The sequence below is a fragment of the Nyctereutes procyonoides genome, unplaced genomic scaffold (assembly GCF_905146905.1).
Source record: "Nyctereutes procyonoides isolate TBG_1078 unplaced genomic scaffold, NYPRO_anot_genome, whole genome shotgun sequence".
NCBI lineage: Eukaryota > Metazoa > Chordata > Mammalia > Carnivora > Canidae > Nyctereutes > Nyctereutes procyonoides.
This window is the reverse complement of record NW_026575048.1, coordinates 36,790,348-36,801,093: the sequence shown is the minus strand read 5'-3', so window position 1 is coordinate 36,801,093 and position 10,746 is coordinate 36,790,348.

The following is a 10,746-nucleotide window of genomic DNA, read 5'->3' as shown; positions in this document are numbered from 1 at the left end:
ATATAACCCTAATGATTCCACCAAAATATTTTGAACAAATAAATTAATTCAGTAAAGTTGCAGGATACAAAATCAACATACAAACTCAGTTGTGGGGCAGCCTGGGTGGCTCAGCAGTTTAGTGCCGCCTTCAGCCCAAGGCCTAATCCTGGAGACCTGGGATTGAGTCCCACATCAGGCTCCCTGTATGGAGCCTGCTTCTCCCTCTGCCTGTGTCTCTGCCTCTCTCTCTCTGTGTGTGTCTCTCATAACTAAATAAATAAAAACTTAAAAAAAAAACTCAGTTGTGTTTCTATACACTAACAATTAACTCTCTGAAAGAGAAATTAAGAAAATAATCCCATTTACAGTAGCGCAAAAAGAATATAAACACTTAGTAATAAATTTCACCAAGAAGGTGAAAGATCTTTACACTGAAACTAAAAACTGATGATGAAAGAAATTGAAGAAGATACAAATAAATGGAAAGATATCCTGTGTTCATAGATTGGAAGGATTAATATTGTTAACCTTGTTAACCTGTCCATACTACCCAAAATGATCTACAGATTTAATGCAATTCATATCAAAATTCCAATGGCATTTTTTACAAAAAAATAAAAAAAAATCCTAAAATTTGTATGGAGCCAGAAAGACTCCAAATAGCCAAAGCAATCTTAAGAAAGAAGAACAAAGCTAGAAGCATCACATTTCTTGATTTCACTCTATATTACAAAACTAAAGTAATCAAAACAGTATGGTATTGGTAATAAAAATAAATTCATAGGCCAATAGAACAGAATACAAAGCCCAGATATAAACCCAATATATGATTAATTAATGATCAATTAATTTTTAGTTGATTATAAGGTCAATTGATTTTTAACAGAGGTGCCAAGAATATATAATAGGGAAAGGGATCGTCTCTTCAACAGATGGTCCTGGGAAAACTGGATATTCACATGCAAAGGAATGAAATTGGAACCTTATTATACAAAAATCAACCCAAAATAGGTTAAATACTTAAACATATGACCTAAAACTATAAAGCTTCTAAAAGTAAATATAGGGAATAAGCTCTCCAACACTGGTCTTGGCAATGATTTTTTCGATGACACTAAAAGCACCGGCAACAAAAGCAAAATTATGGGACTACACCAAATTAAAAAACTTCTGCACAGCCAAAGAAACAATCAACAAAGTGGAAAGGCAATCTCCAGAACATGAGAAAAGCTTTACAAACCATATATCTGATAAGGGGTTAAGATCCAAAATATACAAAGAAGTCACAAGACTCAATAGTAATAACAATAGCCCAATTAAAAAATGGCCAAAGACATTGAATAGGCATACAAATGGCCAACATTTGTTGGTATATGAAAAGGTACTCAATAGTACTAATCATTAGAGAAATGCAAATCAAAACTAAGCCACAACAAGATATCACCTTACTCCTGTTAGGACGGCTATTATTTAAAAAAAGAAAAGAGGGATCCTTGGGTGGCGCAGCGGTTTGGCGCCTGCCTTTAGCCCAGGGCGCGATCCTGGAGACCCAGGATCGAATCCCACATCGGGCTCCTGGTGCATGGAGCCTGCTTCTCCCTCTGCCTGTGTCTCTGCCCCTCTCTCTCTCTCTCTCTGTGACTATCATAAATAAATAAAAATTAAAAAATAAAAAATAAAAAATAAAAAAAAAAAAAAGAAAGAAAGAAAGAAAGAAAGAAAGAAAGAAAGAAAGAAAGAAAGAAAGAAAGAAACAAGAAATACCGAGTGTTGGCAAGGTTATGGAGAAAAGGGAATACTTGTACACTGCTGGTGGGATGTCAACAGGTACAGCCATGATAGAAAACAGTATGGAGGTTCCTCAAAAAACTAAAAATAGAACTACCATATGATCCAGCAATTCCACTTCTTGGGTATATATCCAAAGGAAATTAAATCAGGGACGACTGGATGGTTCAGTCCATGGAGCATGCAATACCTGATCACAGGATTCTGAATTCCAGTCCCATGTTGGGTGTAGAGATTACTTAAAAATAAAATCTTTAGGGTGCCTGGGTGACTTAGGTGACTGAACATCAGCTTTTGGCTCAGATAATGATCTCTGGGTCCTGGGATCAAGCCCAAGTCTAGCTCCCTGCTCTGCAGGGAGTCTGCTTCTCCCTCTGCCTCTCTCTCAGATCATTCTCTCTCTCTCCCTCCCTCTCTCTCTCAGTAAATGAATAAATGAATAAATGAACAAATAATTTTTTAAAAAAATCTTAAAGGGGTGGCTAGGTATCTCAGTTAAGTGTCAGACTCTTGACTTCTGCTCAAGTCACAATCTCAGGGTTGTGGGATGTGCACTCAGCAGAGAGTCTGCCTGAGATTCTCTCTCTCCTCCTCTGTCTGCCCCTCCCCCTCCAAAATAAATAAGTAAATCTTTTAAAAATACAAAAATTTAGGGCAGCCCGGGTGGCTCAGTGGTTTAGCGCCACCTTCAGCCCAGGGCCTGATCCTGGAGACCGGGGATCGAGTCCCACATCGGGCTCCCTGCATGGAGCCTGCTTCTCCCTCTGCCTGTGTCTCTGCCTCTCTCTCTCTCTCTGTGTCTCTCATGAATAAATAAAAATAAAAATAAAAATATAAATAAAAATAAAAAATAAAATAAAATAAAAATATAAAAATTTAAAAATAAAATGAAATCTTAAAAAAAAAAAGGAAATGAAATCAGCATCTCAAAGAGATATCTGCACTGCAAAGTTCACTGCAATACTATTCACAATAGCCAAGATATGGAAACAACCAATGTCAGTTGAAGGATGAATAAAAGAATTCTAATAGATATCTTATGATATATATTTTTATTTCATTATATTATATATACTATAATAGAATATGACTTAGCCTTAAAAAAGGAGAGAAATTCTGCCATTTGCAATAACATGGATGAACTTGGAGAACACAGCTAGTCACAGAAAGACAAATATTGCAGGATATCACTTATATGTAGAATTTAAAATTATCAAATTTGAGGGCACCTGGATGGCTCAGTCAGTTAAGCAGCTTCCTTTGGTTTGAGTCATGATCCTACGGTCCTGCATCAGGCTTTCTGCTCAGCGGGGAGCCTACTTCTCCCTCTCCCTCCACCTGCCACTCCATCTGCTTATGTGCTCTCTGTCAAATGAATAAATGATCTTTAAAAATAAAAATAAATAAAATCATCAAATTTGGAGAAACACTTAAGAAATGATGTTTTCCAAATAATCCAATTTAAAAGTAGGCAGAAGACATGAACAGAAATTTCTCCAAAGAAGACATGCAGATGGCCAACACACGAAAAGATGTTCATCACTTACAATCAGGGGAATGCAAATCAGAACTGCAATGAGATATCATCTCATACCTGTCAGAATGGCTAGAATCAAAAACACAAGAAACAACAGGTTTTGGTGAGAATGTGAAGAAAGGGGAACCCTTGTGCACGGAGAAAGGGGAAACTTCATGCACTGTTGGTGGGAATGCAAGCTTATATAGCCATTGTGAAAACAGCATGGAGGTTCCTTAAGGAGTTAAACATAGAACTACCCTACCATCCAGCAACTGCACTTCTAGGTTCTAGTCAAAGAATACAAAAACAGTAATTCAAAAAGATACATGCACCCTTATGTTTATAGCAGCATTATTTACATTAGCCAAATTATGGAAGCTGCCCATGTGTCCATCAATTGATGAATGGATAAAAAAGGGGTGAGATTGGGACATCTGGGTGGCTCAGCAGTTGAGCACCTACCTTCAGCCCAGGGCGTGATCCTGGAGTCCCAGGATCAAGTCCCACATCGGGCTCCCTGCGTGGAGCCTGCTTCTCTCTCTGCCTGAGCCTTTACCTCTCTGTGTGTCTCTCATGAATAAACAAATAAAATCTTAAAAAAAAAAAAAAAGATGAGGGCAGCCCTGGTGGCTCAGCAGTTTAGCGCCTGCCTTCAGCCCAGGGTGTGATCCTGGAGACCCCGGATCAAATCCCACATCAGGCTCCCTCATGGAGCCTGCTTCTCCCTCCGCCTGTGTCTCTGCCTCTCTGTGTGTCTTTCATGAATAAATAAATAAAATTTTTAAAAAAGGATGAGACATACATAATGGAATATATGTATATATAATGTGTATATATGTACATATATATGTATAGATAGATATATACATATAATGGAATATATACATATAATGGAATATATATTGAAATATAATGGAATATTATTATATTATATAATGGAATATTATTCACCCATAAAAAGAATGAAATACTGCCATTTGCAACAACAGAGCTAAAGAGTATAATGCTAAGCAAGTCAGAGAAAGACGAATACTCTGATTTCACTCATATGTGGAATTTAAAAAATAGAACAAATAAGCAAAGGGAAAAGAGACAAATCAAGAAACAGATTTTTTTTCAGATTTTTATTATTTATTCATGAGAGACACACAGAGACAAGCAGTGACACAGGCAGAGGGAGAAGCAGGTTCCACGCAGAAAGCCCGATGCAGGACTCGATCCCAGGACTCCAGGACCACGCCCTGGGCTGAAGGCAGGCGCTAAACCGCTGAGCCACCCAGGCATCCCCAGACTCTTTTTTTTTTTTTAAGATTTTATTTATTTATTCATGAGAGACGCAGAGGGAGAAGCAGGCTCCCTCTGAGGAGCTTGATGCAGGACTGAACCCCAGGACCCCGGGATCACGACCTGAGCCAAAGGCAGACACTCAACCACTGAGCCACCCAGGTGCCCATGGAGTTGTTGAATCACTATATTGTACACCTGAAACTAATATAATACTGTATGTTAACTGTAATTAAAATTAAAACTTAAAAAAAAGAAAAAGAAATGCATTTCTTTGTCAAATGTATGAGGCTCATAGCTTCACTTAGCATAATGAATATTCTTATTGGAGTTTTGCATTATCATTTCTAGACAATAATAAATCAATTATGAAAAAAATTGTTTTCCAGGGACTAGGTAGTGGAGAGGTCAGGGATGTTGGTCATAGGGAAAAACTTTAAGTTATAAGATGAATACATTCTAGAAAACTAAGGTAGAGAATGATAACTATGGTTAGTAAGTTTTTATATTTGAAATTTGCTAAGAGAATAGATCTTAAGTGTGTTCATCACATATACACACATGCACACAAATTTTAACTATGTGAAGTAATAGATATGTTAATTGTGTTGTGTTGATCATTATCATCACTTCTATCAAAACACCACATTGTATCCCTTTTTTTTTTTTTTTAAGATTTTATTTGAAAGAGAGAAAGCACAGGAGAGGGAGAAGAAGCAGACTCTCCCGCTGAGCAGGGAGCCCAATGTGGGGCTCAATCTTGGGAATTTGAGATTATGACCTGAACTGAAGGCAAATGCTCAACCTGACTGAGCCACCCAGGCACCCCCACATCATGCACCTTAAGGACATACAATTTTTTAGTGTCCATCATACCTCAATATAGCTGGAAAAAAGTCATTGCAAAATGATGTTTGACTAATCTCTTTCAATGTTAATAAAATCCTCCCAATACGAAAAAATAAATATATTAATCCTTTGTCACACATGTTGCAACTCTCGTAGGTATTTTTTAAATTGTCTTTATGGTGTTTTGTCATGATTACAGAGTTAAATCTATTGGTATTTCCTTCCTTGTTTCTGATTTTATGGTTCAAAAAGTCTCTACACTATAAGGATAAATATCTAGGTCTTTTTCTAAGTTTTATTAAAGGTCTTATTAAAGATTCTACTTATTAAAATGTATTTATCTAACCTGAAATTATTTCTACTGTGATATGATTCAGAATCTAACTCCATTTCCTTTTCCTGAATGGCTAGCCAATTCTTCCAGTTATCTCATTTATCCCAAGGTTTCTTGAAAGTGGCACTCTTGGTATTTGGGGCCAGAAACTTCTTTGACGCAGGGTTACCTGCACATTGTAAAATATTTAGCAGCATCCTCAACCTCTATCAAATTCCAGGATCATTTCTCCAGGTATGACAACCAAAAATGTCTCCAGACACTGCCAAGTATCCCCTGGGAGACAAAATCATCCCCAGTTGATAACTACTGATTGTTTCCCCCAGTGATTTGAAATACTCCTCTTACATTGGCAATGAATCCTTACACACTTAGGTCTGTTTCAGTACTTTCCAATGATTTGATATCTATTCTTGGACCTTATGTAAAGTAGCACTAAACTGTTTCCGTTATTGTGGTTTTGTATTAATTTTTAATCAGTTATGCTCTCCCTCTCCCTATCTCTTTAAATCCCTCCTAGAGGATACTTAATCTTATTGATCAACTAGGTGGGAAAGGAACAAGATACCCAAGTGGAATCTGAGGCAAAGGAGGCCCTGCCTTCCTGCCATCAAGTCCCAGATTGGGTGGTGCAGACAGGCATAGGGCTGCCTAGGCTGATAGAAAAAGGCATCTGACAGCACCTGAAAGCCACATCCCCAGGACCATCCAGTGAGACCCAAAGGGAAGGAGTGACAGAAAACAAAAACAAAAGGCAGTGTTTTGAGCTGCCAGGATCTTTTATTCATTTTATTGTTTTTTTAAGTAGGCTCCAGGCCCACCATGGAGCCCAACATAGGACTTGAACTCACAACCCTGAGATCAAGACTTGAGCTGAGATTTAGAGTCAGACACTTGGGGTGCATGGGTGGCTCAGTCAGTTGACTCTGACTCAAGAGTCAGTCTGACTCTTCATTTCAGCTCAGGTCATGATCTCAGGGTTGTGAGATGGAGCCCCACGTTGGGCTCTGTGCTCAGTGGGGAGTCTGCTTGAGGCTCTCTCAATCTCCATCTGCCCCTTCCCACCACGCATGCTCTCTCATAAAAATCAATAAATAAATATTTTTAAAAAGTCAGAGGCTTAACCAAGCTGCTGGTATTAAATGAAGATAGGGGAAGGATGGAGAATGGGACATTTGTGGTTATTTACAGGGTATCTAGACTTCCCTTGTTCTAAAGGGACTTGAATATAGTCCTATATGGAATTAGGCCTTTAAGCCCAGTGGGCAAACCATATTCACACAGCATAACTGCTTGACAGTCCACTCCCTCAGGACCAGGCAGTTAGGTCCTCCTCACCTCTGGGAAGAAGGGCTCCACCTCTGCTAGGACTATTGGGATGAACAAGTCAGGGCTGCCCCTTCCTCCCCCCCATTGGAGTCTACAGCCCTGGGGTTCTAGAACTCTCAGAAGGGCCTATGCCAAGATTCCCAAGTTGTCCCTCCTCTACATCAGAAAGAACAGCTCAGATCAAAGTAGTAACTGGCATCCCACAGGTACCAGTTAAGATGGTTTCAGTTGCAAAAAACAGAAAACCTGACTCAAACTGGCCTAAATAACAATGGAAATTCATAGAAGCAGAGTGGAAGAGTCCACAGTGAGGCTTCCTCCAGTAGTTCAGTAATGTTTTAAAAATCGGTTTCTAGGGGCAGTCCCAGTGGATCCCCTGCGGGATCCCCTGCGGGGAGCCTGCTTCTCCCTCTACCTGTGTCTCTGTCTCTCATGAATAAAAAAATATTTTTTTAAGAAACGTTTCTATCCTTGACTCTGCACTTTCTCATTGCTAGTGGCATCTTTGGTTGGATACCTGGGGCTGCCGCATGCTTCCTTTTGGATTGATTGTGGTGATAATCACAAAGCAGAAATTCCCAGCAAAAGTCCTGAGAATCCCTCTAATTAGACCACACTTGTTCACATGTCCATCCCAGAAGAAGATAGAATTGGCTTGTCTTGATTGGCTTAGAGCTGGAACCACTTACGTCCTCCACCAGAAATCTGGAGCTGCCAAGAAGGAAGGGGGAGAGGGAAGAGGGAGTGGCTGCTGAGATGTCCACAAGTATCCATTGTTCCTGCTTCTGAAGGAACTGGAAGGGAAGCAGCCTGGAACCTCGATCTTGAAATCTGGAGAGAAATACTTGTCACTGGAGGAAACTTGCCTCCTAAATTTTAGATGAACTCACATCATCACTTATGATTTCTTTATAATATCCTTATAATTTCTTCCCAAGCTCAGGATTCGAAAGCCAAATTCCTGCTATTCCAGTCAGTCTCTCAATAAAGCGTACAAACGAGCTCTAAGTGATGGGGATGTGTAACAGGGCTTTGTGTGGGAAACAAGTTCCAACCATTAAACAAAAAGGGCCCTTGTGATGCAAGCTTGCCTGCCAAGGCCACTGTCTATCCTGAGGTAACAGGTTATTCTTTGGTGCCAGAAGGGCAGCTCAGAATGAAGGAAGCAAAGAAGCCAGCCTGTCTGGTGTTAACCCAGCAGCTTTATGAAGGCAATTCCAGGAACAGCCCCTTTCCAGAGCAGGTTTCTCATCTGCTTGTCCCAGCAGTTTTGTGTCAAGTAGATCAGTGGCTCCTATCCATGAACTCTATCATGTGACTGAAAGTACAGGGTGAGAGTGGGGAGTCGCCTTTCACGCAGGGTGGGGGCAAACCAGGCTTAGCCCATTAGGACACCATCATGCCTCAAGCCTCCTTCTGCCATCAGGGTAGACCAATATGCCACAGGCCACAGGTTTGCACTGGGAATGTGTTTCATGCCAGGCATGCAGAAAATGGCAGCATTATCAGTATCACCATAATTAGACTTGCAAATCAGACTGTTTAAAGTCCAGCGCTTCACCTTGGTTCACTAATATGGTAGAGTACAAGCTTCCCAGCACCAAAACTCCAGAGGTGGGGAACAAAGGCATCTCTACCATCGACTAAGCCAACAACCACCTCACTGTTCTTTAGTTTCCCTGTTTTGTTTTTGTTTCTTTAAGATTTACTTTAGAGAGTGAGCAGGTGAGTTGGGAGGGATGGAAGGGATGGAGAAAGAATCTCAAGCAGACTTCCCTCTGAGCAGGGATCCCAAGTAGTGACTCAATCCCAGGACTCTGGGATCATAACTAGAGCTGAAGGTAGATGCTTAAGCAACTGAGCCACCCAGGTGCCCCAGGTTTTGGGTTCCTTAGTAAGGACTCTTTTCTCCAAGTACATGCACAAGTCTCAGTGTGTTGCCTTTATGGTATCCAGCTCTTCTGCTGGCTAGTTTTCTGAAGGAGCTATTGCCAAAGCACACAGCCAGTGTTGTTTCCATGCTCCTTAACTTGTCTTCCTAGCACTGGGTCACTGCAGGAGGAGCAGTCCAACTGGCATCTAGCAGTCCATTTATCTGATCTGGAAATGCTCCTGCCTCACTTGATGAATGTGTTCTCTCTGTAAGGGCCACAGATAAAATGTTTCTTGTACTTTAACTTTCTCTATTACCATAATGTCTCCATTACCATAACTTAGTGTGCTGGTTATGTGACCTTGCATTGTTTCCTAAAGCCTAGGATGCCTTAGTCTTTTTTTTAAAAAAGATTTTATTTATTCATGAGAGACACAGAGAGGCAGAGATATAGGCAGTGAGAGAGAAGCAGGCTCCATGCAGAGAGCCCAATGTGGGACTCTGTCCTGGGACTCTAGGATCACGCCCTGGGCTGAAGAAGGTAGGCAGGCGCTCAACCACGGGAGCCACTCAGGCGTCCCTGACTTAGTCTTCTCATTTGTAGGATGTAACTTCCTGAGTTATTGTATAAATGAGTTAAAGCACAGTGAGTGCTAAATTAACGTGAACTATGAATAATTTTATACCACCCTAACAGTGATTTCCCCTTAACCAAATCCATCTGAAAATTTTAACATGGGAAATTTAAATTGCATCTATTTCATAATTGCATAATTAATTAGAAATGAAATATTTCATTAAAGCAAAGACTAGAACAGAACATGGAAAAATGAAAATAGTAGATTGGGAGTCATGGGTAGGTGATTTTATAAATGTGCTACTTGCAGAACATGGGAAAAATAAACACCAAATAGTTGTATTGGGTGGATCTCAAATTTTGACATGTTAGTTAAATATACTTTTCCATATCCATGAAGGGTAAGAAATGTCTCCCCTTCAGTTTCTATCTTGCCTGTAGCTCTGGTTATCTATTATCACATAACGAATAAAGAACACAAGTAGTTAGGCCCTAAATGGAAAAAAGGGAAAACAATCCAGGCCCTGGAACCTTAAGCTATATTGCAGGTACAAAAGTGTTCATTATTTTATCCTTTATATAACCTTTTCCATGTCTTAAATGTTTCACATCAAATTTTAAAAGTTTTAAAGACCTACTTTATATAATTATGTAGCACAATGCTGGGGATAGGCAAAGGCTCCATATACTAGTAACAACTTCTATCCTTTTTACTGAGACATTTCACCCCTTGTGTTTACTCAATTTGGGGATTCTCTCCTTCACTGCATGCATAAGATACAAAAATGTTTCCATTTTTACACAAGTTCAAATGAATTTATGATTAGTCATGAGAATTGCTCTAAATCTGGTTGCCTGGATCTGGACTAGCTGGGTCAGAATGGATTTTGAGAACTTTTTTGTTTGAAGGGGAGAAGTCAAATTTACAAACATGCCATGTGGTCAAACACTAACAGTGGGCAGATTTCTGGAAGTGCAGATATGAAAGCAAGGCATGCCAATAAACCCAGTTCAATTCCTTCATTCCCATCCAATGGAATGGAACAGATAATCTTAATTTACTCCATGTGACCAATGTAAGCTGCCTGTTCCAGAGCCCTCAACTCTGGAAGCATATTGGAATCCAGGAGAGCTTTTCAAAATCCTGATACCCAGGTCACATCTATACCTATGACGTCCTCATGCCCCAGGAGATGAGGAACTTAGGCCTC